The 16,202-nt window shown below is 41.1% G+C and overlaps 1 protein-coding gene across 4 annotated transcripts in view; it reads left to right on the top strand.

Moving 5' to 3' along the window:
* Nucleotides 1–14,901: 14,901 nt before the first annotated feature.
* Nucleotides 14,902–16,202, top strand: part of NNT (nicotinamide nucleotide transhydrogenase) — a 106,463-nt gene continuing 105,162 nt past the window's right edge. Inside the window, exon 1 of one of the 4 annotated variants that reach the window (XM_006166939.3) lies at nucleotides 14,902–15,161. The gene's annotated coding sequence lies outside the window, so the exon portion shown is untranslated. Of the gene's footprint in view, nucleotides 15,162–15,238; nucleotides 15,571–15,811; nucleotides 15,894–16,002; nucleotides 16,113–16,202 lie in introns of those variants that run through there. The other 3 variants (XM_006166940.3, XM_006166941.2, XM_014583614.2) reach the window with 3 other exon arrangements.

Raw genomic sequence — 16,202 nt, 5'->3', positions numbered from 1 at the left:
CCCAAATCACCATGGCTGCTTACATGCCATTATAAATGAGTGGGAACATTATTAACAGAGAAGAATTAGCTGATGTGTTTGTTCTCATGGGTCTAATCTGTATAAATTATCTTCCTTTCTTAGTCTCTTGGGGCCACTATGTAATGTAACCCCAGCCACTCAGCCCTTGAGACTCCCAACTGGATCAAAGCTCTAATCTATCATAAAGTCTGAGGTAAGATACTGCTTGGGATTTCTCCAATATCTAATAATACTGGTTTAACATTGATCCCTAAAACCTTGGACTTAAACATTGTTTAACATTGATCCCTAAATATTGATTTCTGAATATTGGACCATAAACTCTGTGAGGATAGGAATTCCTTTATTTTAATTTTTTATTTTCATAAATTATTTTACACACTTTCACTGAACATCACCACAGCATACAAAATGTGATTTACTTCCACGAAACACCCCCACAGAAAAAAAATTGTGTTTTCCCAGCCATAACACACTGTAAAGTGGCTTAATCATACATGTTATCATCAACAAACAATTTTCCATTTCCTGTTTCTTAAATATAAATTTTTCCCCCTATTTTTCACCCTCTGTCATTTCCCATCTTCCTCCCACCCTGTCTCTGGTATCTTTAGTTGCTTTCCATTCCTTTATTCTTTCCCACATTGTATTGATTCACAAAATATCTGAATTAATCTAAATACTTTCAATAGTAAGTTCAGCTGGTATATACATATCTGGGAACAAAAGTTGACTAGGCCTGAAACTCTGTGGGAAGAATGAATGTACTATAAAATAGCATATAGCTGAGGCTATATAGCTTCCTGTGGTCACTAAATATGTATTTTTTAACACATTTTTTTTTAATTTCAAGAAAGCCAGTTTTAGCTTTAATAAATCAAAATAAAAAATGTTAAGAGAACTTTGCTTAATCCTTAAAGCCAGGAAATAGGCTAGGATTCTGTTCGAATAGTAGATACATGGACTTGTCCACAACTCAAGAGAAGACAAAACTCCTTAACACTGGAAAACAAAGCATAGAAGGTCAGTAGTGTTTTAGTCAAAAGTCATACCATTCTATTTCACCAGTTCAAACTCATGTACTTTATCTTCTTTTTGTTTAAATTCTGGAAGATAACATTCAATTCTGGACTTGTCCCTACCAGTAAGCTGGCCATTTTCTTAGTTGTTTTAGATCTATTATTTCTGTGTGTCTGACTTTAGTTTTCCTAGGATAGCACACCCTTCAGAACTTCTTGGAGAGCTGGTCTGGTGTTGGTAAATTCTTTTCAGGTTTTGTTTATCTGAGAATGTTCTTGTCTTCTCTTCCCATATATAGAATAATCTTGTTGGATTTAGTATTCTTGGTTGAAATTGTTTTTCACTCAATACTTTGAATATATTTTCCCTTGCTTTCCTGGCTTACATTGTTTCTGTGAGAGGTCTGTTGTTAGCCTGATGGGATATTCTTTGTAGGTAACTTGACGTTTCTTTCTTACCAGTCTGAGTATCTTGTCTTTGTGTTTTTGGTCATTCTGGCTATAATGTGTCTTGGAGAAGGTCTTCTTAGGTTGATCCTATTGGTGATCCTTTGTATTCTGGATCTTTGAATGCCTCTCTAGGTTTGGGAAGTTTTCTTCCAGGATTTCATGGAATAGATTATCAATGCCCTTATTAGTCTCTTCACCTTTTCAGATACTGATTATTGGACATTTAATGATATCTAGTATTTCTTGTATAGTATTCTCATTTTTTGTGGCTATTTTCTCAGTCCTCATGGCAGATTTTACTGGTCCAGTGATTCTGTCTTCTCCATCTGAGATCTGATATTCTGTATGATCTAGTTTGCTTTTAATACTTTCAAAGGAGGTTTTGACTTCCTGTATTATAGCCTTCATCTCCAACAGTTCCATTTGATTCTTTTTTAAATGGTGTGTATTTCCTCTTTCAGCTCTCACAAGAACTTTCTCAACTCCTAGAACTCATCAGCTTTTCTTTTTTCTGGTATTCATCATCTCTTCCATCTCTGTTAGCTTTGTCACTATGAATACTCTAAATTCTTTATCTGACATTTCCATGAGTTCCATTGTACTGTCTGTAGATGAAGAGGAGTTATTCTTTTCCCTTAGGAGAGAGGTATTTTCTTGGTTTCACATATTTCTTGTGCCCCTGTGGTGATTTCTAGTCATCCGATGGGTTATTTGTTTTTTCCTAATTTCTAGAAGATCAGTCTGAATGATCAGAGGCATATAGGAGGATGAGGTCTGCAAGGTCTTTGGTTTTGCATTTTTCTCCCTTTGTGTTGCAGATTCAGTGGGAGTTGAGGAATATGAGAACCCAAATAGGATTTGGATTTTGGCAACTTTTTACTTAGGCCTGTCTAGATACTCAGGGTGTGGAGGCTGAGCAGCAAAGTGATGAGGTAAAAGAAAAAGGATAAGAAAACAGGGAAAGTTTTTGAAAGAAAAAAGAGAAAAAATGAAAAAGCAGACAAACAAATTTATTTGTTAATTTTAAAAAACAAAAAATGAAATCACTAGATGTCAGCTCTCATGGTGGACTCAGTCTTCTTGGGCCTGCCCTTTCTGTTTGCCTAGATGGGAGGGGGGAAGTGGAGGGGATTATTACCAAGATAAAGGAGGATTTCAGAGGCAAGAAAAAACCTTGCTTTAAACATTTTTTTAAAAAGAAAAATTTAAAAAATGAAAAGACAGAGATAGAGAGACAGAAACAGACAGAGACAGAGAGAAGGATACAGGGGCTCTACCAGGGTAAATTCTCAGCGGAACATCATTGCTCTTATCCCTGAAATCACTAGATCTCAGCTCTCATGGCGGATTCAGTCTTCTTCTTGGGATTCATTTATTTACTTGTTTAGTCACTTGGCAAATAATAAGTTTATGTTTAGTTTGTGCTAGACACTGTTCCAGGTGCTAAGGACATGCAGTGGTGTGAGATTAGTATGTGTGAGGCACATAAGACTTGAAGCAGGAAGCTCTGCTCAGTGGCTGTTGCAGAAATTCTCAAAAGAAGTGCTGATGACTATTAAGGGAGTGGTAGAAGGGCTGGAGAGAAGGGCCAAATTCAAGAAATGTTTCAGATGACATTGACAGATCGCTCGTGAGGCCTTAATGAGAAGCTGGGTCTCAGGGTTCTGGCTTTGGTGCCTCAGTCCATAAGAGTGGGAATATTAGAAGGGAGAGTTTCCGGAAAAGAGGGGACTCTTGCTAATTTCATTTTGAACACTTCGTTTGACTTTTGGAGCCTCCAAGTGGAATTGTTCAGTGGATAGTTCAATTTTTAGTGTAGGAGCTTGGAGGAAAGTTGATTGAGCTGAAGATTGGACAGCTGAAGCCATGGGAAGAAATGAGAAGAAAAAGAGTATAAATACAGAAAAGGAAAGAGAAACACCAAATTTAATAGCTGGGTTGATGAAGAGACACCTGCTACCTGTTTACATAGGATTAAATCTGAGAGAAGCTGGTGGAGAATCGGTTATAGAAGAGATCCCAAGATGGCAAATCACACAATAGCAGAGTTCTAAAAGTCCGTCAACGTGCACCCTTCCCCGAAATTAAGCACTCTAGTCACTACTGTAGGTGTTTTTTGCCCAAGACCATTATACAGCTGAATAAACAGCCACCTCTGGGAACCCAAGCAGGCATGCATTAAGCAATCTCATTATAATTTTATTATCCTTCTAAATTTGCATATCAAGAGAAATAACAATAGTAACTAATATTTAACACTTACTATGTTTGTATAAACATTTTCCATGGATTATCTCATTTAATTATCTCACTTAATCTTAAAAACAACCCTATATGGGGCCAGCAAGTGGCGTGGTGGTTAAGGTACTAAATGCCCATGTGGCTGACCACAGTTCAAGTCCCACACCTGGCAACTTGAAAATCATGCTTAGGTGCTTACTCAAAATCCAGGAGGAGAATGGAGGAGAAGGGATTGAGGTGTAGCCATCTCCCTAAGGGGTGATTTCTCACTTCCTCTCTCACTGTCTTTCTCTGCTTTTCTCCAGAGAGTCCACGTGCCCTATGGCAAAAACCTTAAATAAAACAAAACAGGGAACCAGCAGTGGGCGTAATGGCTATGTCGCTGGACTCCCACACAGTCGACCGCGGTTCGAGTCCTGGACCCGGTGGCTTAAAACTCACGCCCGGAGCCTGTGCGTGCGTGCCCAAGATCCTGAGAGGAGAATGGAGGAGAAGGGATTGTGGTGTGACCATCCCCCCTGGGGGGTGATTTCTCGCTTTCTGTCTCTCTGTTTCTCTCTGTCTGTCTGGCGAGTGCACGTGCCCTATAGCAAAAACCTCTCCAAAAAAAAAAAAAAAAACCCTATGAGGTAGGTACTATTACTCCATTTTATATATAAAAGTACTGAGGTCCAGAAAGGCTAATTAACTTTCTATGATCACATAAATAGTAACACAAGTCCAGAGTCTAAGCCTATGCAGTACGCTACAGTTTGTCACCAGAATAAATGGATCACACTAATACAGACATTCCATATGTGATGAGTGATATTTCTCACGATATTTCTCACTATAAATTAATAAATAGGCATTCTAATGATGTTATCAATTGAAAGAATATGGATTTGTATGATTCAGGTGCAAGCCATTGTCCGTATTAGGAATATACTATTATATATATTAGTAGACTGGACGGGCTTGGATACAGAGTAATAAACCCTTTTATAATGCTAAAACTTGGGTCTTACAGGAGGGCACCTAACTCAACCTTGTGTATTCTAGAAAGTCCTCTGTGAGGACTCACTCATTTCCAACAAAATAGAGGATTATAGGTATAATCCAGGCAAATGAGTGCAGAAAACAAGAGGGATTCAGTATTTATAGAAGTCCCTTTTTCTCTCTCTTCCTCCTCCCATTTTTAAAAAGTTTTATTTATTTGTTGAGAGAGAGAGAAAGAGAGAAAAGAGGCGTGCACCCCAACAGGGTGTTTACACTGTAAAATCCGCCCTCAGCCTCAGTCAGCCAGGATCATGGACATGCATATGTCCAGCAGGTACAAGAAGTTGCCTAGAATATGAACCAGGAGGGACAGCGGGTGGCATGGTGGTTAAGGTGCTGGACTCCCACATGACCGACCAGAATTCGAGTCCTGAATCTGTTTGTCACTTTCCCTCTTTTTCTCTCTCTGGTGAGCACATGTGTCCTATAGCAAGTTAAAATAAATAAGACAAATAAATAAATAGTTTTTATTTTTTTGAGAAGAATTATTTATTTAAATTTATTTACTATTATTATTATTTTTTAAAATTTGCTATAGGGCATGCACGCTCACCAGAGAGAGGCAGAGAGAGGAAAAGTAAGAAACTAGCCACCAGGTCTGGGACTCAAACCTTCATCAGTCATGTGGGAGTCCAGTACCCTTTCTTGTATTGCCCTTCTCTTTTTCTGGGCCTGTTTTCCTTGCTCTCTTGGTACCTTCATAACAACTCTCCCACAGGGCGGTCATCCTAGCATTCCCTCCTAGAGGATTCTCTTCCCCAACAGGAATACCAGACTCAGAACCGGAAGACCTACATTTAAATGTCTCAGTTCAAGGCCAGCAGATGGCTTAGCAATTATGTCATTGGACTCCCACATGACCGACCACAGTTTAAGTCCTGGACCTAATGGCTTGAAACTCACAATGGGCGTGTGTGCCCAAGAACTCCGGAGGAGAATGGAGGAGAAGAGATTGCAGCATGGCCATCTCCCCTTGGGAGGTGATTTCTCACTTTCCCTCTCACTGTTTCTGTCTTTGTCTCTCTCTCTCAATGGTGAGTGCACATGCCCTAAGGCAAAAACCTCTAAGTGAACGAATAAATGAATAAATATCTCAGCTCTATCTTTTGTTGCTGTGACCTTAGGTGAATCAGTTAACCCTAAACCACAGTTTGTTTATTTATTCATTTTTTAATTTTTAAATTAAATTAAATTAAATTTTTTGTTATAGGGCATATGCACTCACCAGAGAGAGGGAAGGTGAGAAATCACCCCCTACAGGACACGGCCACACCTCTGCAATCTCTTTTCCTCCATGCTCCTCCTGGGATTCTGGGCACACATACACACACACGTGTGGATTCCTAGTTGCTGTCTGTGGCTTGAATCGCTCTTGGCCATGTGGGAGACCAGCACCTTACTCACCATGCCACCCGCTGGCCCCCAGTTTTTTTATCTTAGAGCTGAGCAAGCCATACCTACTTCAGAGTTACTGAAATGAACAAATGAGGTCATACGTGTCAGAGGGCTATATAAACTGTAAAGTATTACACATCTTTTAACTGTTCTGTTCTGAAATGGCATGTGTTTGTACTCTTGAGCCCATTATGGAGATTCAGAAGGAATGTAAGTGAGGCCAGCAGGTGGTATGGTGGTTAAGGCACTGGACCCCCCTGAGGTCAACCATTGTTGCAGTTTTTAAGAAATGACCAAAATGTTTTTCAGAGTGACTATACAATTTTACATTCCCATTAGCAATATATAAGTGATCTAGTTTTTCCCCATTCTTCTTATATATATGCAGTGATGTCTCGTTGTGGTTTTCATTTTCATTTACTTAGTGGCTAATGGTGTTGACTATATTTTCATGTGATTTTTCCCCCTCTTCTAGGAAGTGTCTCTTTTGCCCATTTTCTATTTGAATTTTTTTTTTTTTTTTTTGGTCTTAAGTCACGTGTGCTTGTTGGAAAGAAGAGAGACAGGCACAGTGAGCAGGAAAGTGAGAAATCACCCCCTCAGCCCCCCCAGGGGGAATGGCTATGCCACAATCCCTTCTCCTCCTTTCTCCTCCTGGGATCTTGGGTATGCGGGCACACATTTCCGGCATGATTTTCAAGCTACTGGGTCTGGAACCAGAACCACGGTCAGCCATGTGGGAGTCCAGTGATGAAACCACTATGCCATCTGCTGCTTGTCTATTTGAATATTTTTTAACTGTTGGTTTTTATTTTATTTTTAAAATTCATGATAGAAAAATAGAGACCCATCCTCCACAGGTGGTCATACCACTGCCTGGTCATACCACTGTCTCCTTTCTCCAGTTCTCTAGCCTGCCAGAATCCTGGGCACATGAGCATGTGCCTGGTGTATTTTCAGGCCAACCAGAATGGGGACTTGAACTACAGTCAGCATGTGGCCTTACAGCTCTGAGTTATGGCAAGCTGACTGCACCACAGAGACTGAACCAACCATTGGGTTTTGAGGTTTTAAAAAATTATTTATTTGTTATTATTATTATTATTATTATTATTCAATTTACTATGAGTCATGTGTGCTCACCAGAGAGAAAGAGAGAGAGAAGGAAAGGGAGAAAGCAAGCTGCCAGGTCTGGGACTTGAATCGCAGTCAGCCTTGTGGGAGTGTAGTGCCTCAAACACTATGCCACCTGCTGGCCCCTTGTTCTTGTTTGTTTGTTTTAAAGAATTATTTACTTTACATGATTTATTATTATTATTAATTTATTTTTCCAAATTTGACCAGAGAGAGAGAGAGAGAAATTGAAAGTGAGAAAGCAAGCTGCCAGGACAAGGACTAGAACTGTAGTCAGCTATGTGGGAGTCCAGCAGCTCAACCACCACACCACCTACTGGCTCCTGTTTTTGTTTTTAATTTGCTATAGGGCACAACATATGCCAGAGAGAGAGAGACACACACACAGAGGAGAGAGAAAGGAAGAAAGAGGGAGAAAAATGAGAGAGCTCCCTGCTTCCCTCTGAGGGATGATCATGCTGCAATCCCGTCTCCACTCTTCTCTCCAGATTTTTGACTCACATGCACACCTATCCAGAATGTTTTTCAAGTCATTGGGTCTGGGACTTAAACTGTGTAGTTGGCCATGTAGGATCCAGTATTTTTAATATATTCTAGATACTATTTCTCTGTAGACATATGGCTTGCAAATATTTTATACCAGTCTATAGTTTTTCCTGACAAATTCTTAACCAGATCTTTTGAACAACTAGAGTTTTTGTTTGTTTTGATTTTTGAGGAGGTTTTAGTTGATCAATTATTTTAGCTTTTTTATTAGAGATTTTTGCTATAGGGCGCATGTGCTCGCCAGACAGAGAGAGAGAGAGAGAGAGACATAGAGACAGAAAGCGGGAAATCACCCCCAGGGGAGATGGCCACGCCGCAATCCCTTCTCCTCCGTTCACCTCTCGGGATCTTGGGCATGCACGCATACGCGCCCGGCATGAGTTTTAAGCCACCGGGTCTGGGATACAAACTGCAGTCAACTATATGGGAGTCCAGTGACATAGCCATTACACTAACTGCTGGTCCCGTAGGTTTGTTTTTATACGTTATCCTTTTGGGTGAGCCTGTAGAGGAGTGGTGAAGGCAGCTAGATCCCTCATAGCTGCCTGTATAAATTGAGTACTGGACCTGGTGGCTTGAAAAATATGTCAGGTGTGTGTGTGTACCCAAAATCCTGAAAGGAGTAAGAAATGGAGAAGAGGGATTGCAATGTGACCATTCTCCATGGGGGTATGCTGTCTCACTATCCCCTCCACCATAGGCCCTTGGGAAAACTGAAAAAAAAATATATATATATATTATATGTATATATAATGTCCTTTTTGTGTCCTGGAGATTTATCTTACTTTTTTTTTTTCTGATAGTTTTAGGGTTTTACCTTTAAGTTTGTATTCTAGTTTCAGTTACTTTTTGTATAAGCTGACAGATGTAGGTTATACTTTATTTATTTATTTATCCTACAGATGTCCAATTGCTTTAGTACCATTTGTTGAAAAGCTGTTGGGATGAGCAGGTGGGTGTAGTGGTTAAGGCACTGGATTCCTATATGGCCAACTAGGATTTGAATCTCAGACCTGGAAGCTTAAAACTCATGCCAGGCATGTATGCATGCATGCATGCCTAAAGTCATAGGAAGAGAATGGAGGAGAAGGGATTGTGGAGTGGCCATCCCCTGGGAGGTGATTTTTTACTTTCCCTCTCACTGTCTCTCTGTCTCTCCAGCAGGCGCAGGTGCCCTATAGCAAAACCTTAAAGCTGTCTTTCCTTCATTAAATTGCCTTTGCATCTTTGCCAAAAGGCACATTTTTGAAAATCTTTGCTATCCTCCACTCTAGGAGTGTATGTGTACACACACACACATATATGAATATACATGTAAATATATATAAAAACATACACATATAAGTATATATTCAAATGTATATATTATGTGTGCATATATATATGTGTGTGTGTGTGTGTGTGTGTGTGTGTCTATCAAAGTCTTGCTTTGTTGCTATCCTATTGCCTTAGCCTCCTGAGTAGCTGGGACTACAGGCAGGTGTCAGTATACCTGGCTATTGGGGTGTTCTGAGAATGACCTCATGTGGCCTCAGCCTCCAGAGAAACAGCATCTACCAGTGTGTGTTTCATAGTCAGGCTTCTGGTCTCTTTATTTATTTATTTATTTATTTTACATTCATTCACTGTATATCATTACAGCATACAAAATGAATTTTCCTATCCAGAATACCTTATATATTGGCTTAATCAAAGAGATTACCATATCTATTATCTTCAACAGATAATTTTCCATTTTGTGTTTCTTAACTACTTTACCTCTTTCTTTTTTCTCCTTGATTCCCTCCCTCTCACCCTCTGCCATTTCCCACCATCCTCCCACAGTGTCTCTGGTACCCACAGTTGCTCTCCATGCCGTTATATTGTTCAATATTTCAGTTTCTGCCATGGAGTGCAGATATTCAGTAAATACTAAGTGGGGGCATACAATGCCTCTCTTTCATAGTCTACCTTGCTTCGCTTAAGAATAAATCTTCCCTATTTGTCCACTTTCTATCAAATGCTAGGATGTCTTTTTTTTTTTTTTTAATGGCTGAGTAGTATTCTCTCATGTATACATGCCACACTTTTTCAATCCATTTTTCTGTTTGTGGACATTAGGGTTGGTTCCATGTCTTAGCAATTGGGGATAATGCCACATGCAAATCAAAGCCACAATGAGATACCACCTAACAGCAGTCAGAATGACTAAAATTAAAAAAATGAAGAATGATAAGTGCTGGCGAGGCTGTGGAGGAAAGGAAACTCTTCTATACTGTTAGTGAGAATGTAAATTAGTACAGTCACTGTGGAGAACAATACAGGTTTCCTCAAAGACCTACAACTAGAACTAACATATGATCCAGCAATTCCACTCCTGGGTATCTATCCAAAGGATAAGAAAATGTTCAACCAGTATATATTTGCTACACAATATTTTTACCTCCTCTTTACAACAACTTGTGAAATAGTTATTGTCTCCATATTTTTATAGTTGATATAATACTCAGCCAAAGCCGGGAATCAATTTTGTCTTTATTCCATAGCATCTCCTTTTTATTTGCCTGACTAACATTTTTTTTTTTTTTTTAGCATTTGTTATGTGTCAAGCACTGTACTAAGCCTGAGAAAATAAAATATGGACAAGATTTCCTGGATGCTTTGTAGAGGAAGAGGCAAATTCTAGGCCTTGAAGGATGAGCACAAATCTGCAAAGGGTAGAGACAGCATTCCAGACTGAAAGAAAAGTCTGTAAAAAGTTAGAAGTGTGGGACTGCTTAATACATTCAGGAAACATTCTGTTACAGCTAAAAGGAGGGGCACAGAGGAGAATTTTCTTATGTCGGGTCTGAGATATTTGTGGATAACTCATCTGCGGGGACCAGCTGGCAGTGGGCTGCATGAATCTGGAGCTCAGGAGAGAGGTCTGGGCTGGACATTGAGCTTTGGGAGTTGTCCTAGTACAATAGGATATTGGACTGCCAGGGAGACAAAATTAGAGTTAAAAGGACAAAAGGCTAAGGGAACGTTTGAAACATTTGCACATTTAAGTAGTGGAAGAACAGAATGAATGGTTAAAGAGCTAGAAGATAGAAGACAAAAATCAATGAAGGTGAAACATTCTGACTTGTTTTTCTGTTAATGATAACATCTAGCATAAAGAGATCTTTAAAGAGAAGATGTTTCACAAAACTGAAGTTTCAAATAGTTTTTTTAATTGTGTGTGTGTGTGTGTGTCTTTTATTATAAGGTGTGTGCACTTGCTGGAGAGAGACAGAGAGAGAGGTAGAGAGAGAGAGAAAGAAGAAAAATGAGAAATCATTCCCCAGAGGGAATGGCTGCATCACCTTCCCTTCTCCTTTATTCTCCTCTTGGGACTTTGGGCACTTGTGCACATGAACCTGGGGTGTTTTTTTGAATTGCTGGTCTGGGACTTGAACTGTACAGTTGGGCATGTGGAATCCAGCCACCTTAACCACCATGACATCAGATGGCCCAGGAAAGGATAATATTTGCAGAAGTACACTAGCTGCTTGTTCTTTAGATGCTCACAATAATTCCAAAAGTAAACTGGTTTTACTTAAATAACTTAAACCAATAGCCAAATATTTAACTTTCTGCTGGCTAGTGAATGTCAGTTCTCCTTGATCTTCTTTAAATTAATGTTGATTAACATTAGTTTGTTTAGTTAGTTAATATTTATTTCATAAAATCATACATTATTGATTAGTTGGACTGAAAGAAGAGGTTGAAGATTGAGGTTAGTGACGGTTGTTTACTGAAAATCTGTTAAGTGTATGTGTACATTGTTAGATATGAAGAATCCTAGTCTCTCTTGAAACTATTTATTTTGCTAATAATTACTTAAATAGGCCACTTAAAATAACAAGCTAATAATAATTATTTAACATAATTACCACAATGAAAAGACATTAAAGCTACCTGTTCTCTGGATTTTATTTTTTAAGGTTTTTGCCATAGGGCACAAGTGCTCTCCAGAGAGAGGGAGGGAGAGAGAGAAAAAAAAAAGAGAGGGAAAGGGAGGGAGGGAGGGAGAGAGAGAGAGAGAGATAGAGATAGAGAGAGAGAGAGAGAGGAACTACTCCTCTACCCCTTCCCCCCAGGGGAGATAGCCGTACCATAATTTCTACTTTTACATTCTCGGGCTTTAGGACATGCACGGCATCCAGCATGTTTCTTAAGTCTCTAGGTTGAGTCTTGGACTATGTAGTGGGCCACGTGAGAGTCCTTAACCACCATGCCTCTGTATTGGTTTTAACCAGTTGTGAGTTTTGGTATCAAGTCTTCTTTGGAGTTCTGTTTAGAACAAATTTTCTCTGACTGAGTCTACATTTTGACTTTAGCTATTGAGCACTTCTCTGGTGGGCTTCAAAGAAGATCTTAATGGTATATTTCATCTTTATAGAGATTCCATTCTTTTGCCTCTGATAGATTAGTATTTTAATTTTTTAAAAGATTTTTGTGATGGGGTGTGCACTTGTCAGAGAGACAGGGATGAGAGAGAAAAAAAAATATCAACTCACTAGAGGAGATGGCCACATGGCAATCTCTTTTCTTCCATTTTCCTCTCAGGATTTTGGGCATGCATGCACACATGTACCTGCTGCATTTTCAGCCAAGTCACCAGATCTGGGATGTTAACCACAGAGTCGGCCTTGTAGGATACAGTAGCTTAACCATCATGCCACCTGATGGCCTGGGACTCTAAATATTAAATATTATTTTTATTTATTGATTGATTGCCAGAGGGTGCATGCAATTGCTGTACAGAGAGAAACATTCCAATAGGCTCAATAAGATGTGGTCGCTCATATCCTTTTTTGTTCATTTCTCCACCTTGTCAGGATTTTGGGCATACACACATGCCCAGTATGATTTATAAGCCACCAGAGTTGAGATTCAAACTATGGTCAGTCATTTGGTATCTGACTCTCTCTGCACAGGGCTTAACCACTGTGCTGTGGGGCTGGCCCTAATTACTATTTTTTTAAAAAGGAATTATTTATTTAATTTTATGTATTCATTTATTTAATTTTACTGGAGAGAGACACAGAAAAAGAGAGGGAACGTGAAAAAGCAAGCCACCAGGTCCAGGACTCAAACTGTGGTCAGCCATGTGGAAGTGTCCAGCACTTCAACTACTATGCCATCTGCTGGCCTCCCTAATTACTATTTTTAAGTGTTTATGACAACAAAATCTAAATTTCTGAGGGTCTAAATTTTGATTTGTATCCTTATTTTAAGTCACAGTTAAAATTAAAGCATTTGGGCCAGCTGATGGCATGATGGTTAAAGTGGCTGGATCTCATATGGTCAACTGCATGACTTGAGTTCTGACCTGATGGCTCAAAAAACACTAGGGTTCGTGTGTGTGTGTGTGTGTGTGTGTGTGTGTATACATATGCCAAAATCCCTAAAGAAATAAAATGGAGAAGGGTTTGCAGTATGGCCATCTTTTCTGGGAGGTGATTTCTCACTTTTTTCCTCTCTATCAGACAATGACATGTGCTCTTTACAAAAGCTTAAAAAAAAAAAACCCATTAATAGCACAATCAGTAGTAAAAATTTGTATATATGTAAAACGTGGTGTCATTCTAAGATGAGTGTGTGGAGACCAAAATAGTCAAGGAAGATAGCGTAGATACCAAAACGGACAAGGACGTTACAACTTAATAGGGAACATAAAATTTTTATAAGATAATATCTAAGCTTCAGAAGCAACTAATTTATAAACAAACTTTTACAACTTAATCTAATTTTCTTTGGGGATTTCCTCTATGAACAATATAATTTTATACATAGGAGCTTAAGGTCTAAATTACAGCCTTTGACATGACAGATTATTTTACCTGAAGCACTGGCACCACAATTCTACTGTATTTGAATATTTGAGAGCAGAATGGAAAAAATCACATGCTTATTGTTAAGATTATCATATGCTTACTGTTACATGCTTACTAGTCATAATTTTCAAAAGCAAAGAGGGGTATGTTATCTTTGGATATGTCCTTATTGGAAATAACCATAAGCCAGTCAAATTAAATAACATATGGAGCCTTGATTTAAGCCAAGATTTCTCAGCCTCATCATGACTGACAGTTGGGGCTGGTCATTCTGTTGAGGGGCTATCCTGTGTTATCAGCATTTCTGGCTTCTGGGCGCATGTGCAAAATCTGTAATGCAGCCTTGAGTAAGTGAACCATTATACACATTATATTTTATTCTTCCCATTAGATGCCTTTCTAGTTTGACAACCAAAATGTCTTCAGGCATAGCCAAATGTCCGTTGGAAAAAATTTGAAATCCCTAAACAGAAAGAAGAAATCGCTGGCCTCCACAAGTGTTTGAAAGCAAGAGCTTGATTTTAAATCCTTATCCATCACTCCTGCCTCATTGCACCTGCAGTATCTTGGACCTGTCTATATGACTCATTTTAGTTTATTATCATCATGCTTCGTTGTTACTTTAAAACAGGAGCCCGTGTCCTTTTCTATCTGTGAACTCTTCCAGGAGAGGAGCAGTGGTTTACCTTGTTTGGATCTCATTACGAGTCCCTTAGTTGAATGACCTTGTGTGTTTGTTAAACATAAGACACCATTCTCAAAATAAGAGGTTTTCTGCAGTTCATTTCTTTTTAAAGATAAGGAATACTTGTTCTGCCTTATACCTTTTAGATTCATAATTCTTTTACTTGTCTTAACTATTTCAATTAAAGTAAAGCAGTTGCCTTACTGACACTTCGTGATTCAACTTTGGGTTAAGTGATTTTACACTTCATATTTTATTCTCACTTTTACTCAGAATACACCTGCAGAATAAGTAACAGAACTATGTGAAAAGAACCATTTGTTTCCGAATCCATTAATAGTGTTGCCTCTGCCAGGTCAGGAAAGTTAGCAACGTCCGCTGCGGGCGTTCCAGACGTTGGATATTAATACCAACTGCAGCACTCGGCCTCCTTTGGGCTGGCTCTGCGGCTGGAAGACAAGTGCGCAGATGTGCGTTAATTTTCGAGCCTTGACTTCGTTTCTGAGGAATTTAACTCCACCTCTCCCGACAGAACGGAAAAACAAGGCCCCTATTCGCCCGCCTTCACCACCCCTCTTCTCCTCCCCTTTCCCTTTGGTCTTCTTCTATTACAGAAGTTCTGATTTTTCCTAGAGAGCTAGAGGAAAGCCAGGTACCCACAGAGGAGTTATATTACCGCTTATACGTTCTGGTGGGACACCAGAGAGGAAATCACACTTTGCAACTGGTTCTCCAGGGGGAGAGGACAAATGTACTCCTGAAAACTTCAGCGGCAGCGCGCCGCCCCAGGTTTGATTGACAAGGACGGCGGAGGGAAAGGGCGGAGGCGGGCGCGGGGCGGGGGGCGCGGGGTCCAGGCCGAGACAAAGAGGTTTCGGCTGTCGCTGGGAGTGTAAAGGCCCCTTGGGGTAACTGGCTTTTGCGCTCACAGGCGGCGTTTCATGAAGTCGCGGTCGCGGACGGAGAGGGCAGGCAATCAGGCGGAGGGGAGGCGGGCTGGTAGAAGGCAGGGGCAGAGAGGGGGCGCTGGGCCCCGGGTGGGGGCAGCGCTATCGTCACGTGGCCGTCGCCGCGGGCTCGAGGCTGTTCTTCCGGGTTGGAGGCGCAGAGCCGCGGGGCGCGATCCCGCGTCTGCCAGCGCGGCGTCCCCTTGAGGCCCGCGGTGCGCAGCCTTTGGCCGCCCGGCCTCTCTGCCCAGGTGAGCTCAACTGAGCCGGAGGCACTAGCAGCCCGAGCGCGCGTCAGGGCGCACTGGGGCAGGGGCGCGGGGCTGGCTCTGACGCCCACCGCCCCTGCCCGGAAGGAGACGCGCGTAGGGGGCGGGGTCGGCGGGGTCCCGGGAGCGGAGTGCGCCCCGGCGCCTGCAGACCGGTGGTTTGCGCGGGGAGGAACAGCGCTTCCAGGGTCCCCCTTTTTTTTTTTTTTTCGGGTGGGTCGGCTGGGGCGAGGAGGAAGAGTGGGCGGGTGGATTCGGGAACTGGATCCCCGCAAAGGACAGAGAACCAGGAGGCATTCGTGCAGGTGGAGATCTTGGAGGTTCGGGGATCGAGAGAGTCGTATGGGGACATTTCAGCCCTCAAGAGGTGGGGAGGTGGTGGTGGAGAGGGAGGTCACAGAGGACTTTTGATAGGCGGTGCACCCAGAGAAGTGGCAGCTGGACACCCCGACATTGTGCTTGAATCTTGACGGAGTTTGCGAACGGTGCCCAGCTGGGGACTTTGGAGATGACGAACAAAAGTTGTGAGTGTATGCTGAGGCGGACTGGTGGTGTTGGGTGCAACGGGTCCGAAAGTGGGGCTCAGACTGGCGAGGGGACAGAGACATGCGGGG

The sequence above is a fragment of the Tupaia chinensis genome, unplaced genomic scaffold (genome assembly GCF_000334495.1).
Source record: "Tupaia chinensis unplaced genomic scaffold, TupChi_1.0 Scaffold144378_1, whole genome shotgun sequence".
Lineage (NCBI taxonomy): Eukaryota > Metazoa > Chordata > Mammalia > Scandentia > Tupaiidae > Tupaia > Tupaia belangeri.
Note: the sequence above shows the minus strand (reverse complement) of the source record. Positions and strands in the feature narration are given on the sequence as shown.